Source organism: Arachis duranensis, chromosome 9 (genome assembly GCF_000817695.3).
Source record: "Arachis duranensis cultivar V14167 chromosome 9, aradu.V14167.gnm2.J7QH, whole genome shotgun sequence".
Classification (NCBI taxonomy): Eukaryota; Viridiplantae; Streptophyta; class Magnoliopsida; order Fabales; family Fabaceae; genus Arachis; species Arachis duranensis.
The window spans coordinates 28468632-28468863 of record NC_029780.3 but is presented as its reverse complement, the minus strand read 5'-3'; positions in this window follow the sequence as shown (position 1 = coordinate 28468863).

Here is a 232-nt window from a genome sequence, read left to right as displayed (position 1 = left end):
GGTAATGGTTTGAGCTCGGGTTTGGGAGGTTTCTCCTCTTCCTGAGGGATTTTCAGAGGTTCTATTATTCTCTCTGATTCCACCAAATCAGGCTGAACATCTTTAAAGATGTCCTCTAGCTCTGATTTGAGACTCTCAGCCATATTGACCTCTCTTACCAGAGAGTCAATGATATCAACACTCATGCAGTCATTTGGGGTGTCTGGATGTTGCATGGCTTTGACAACATTCA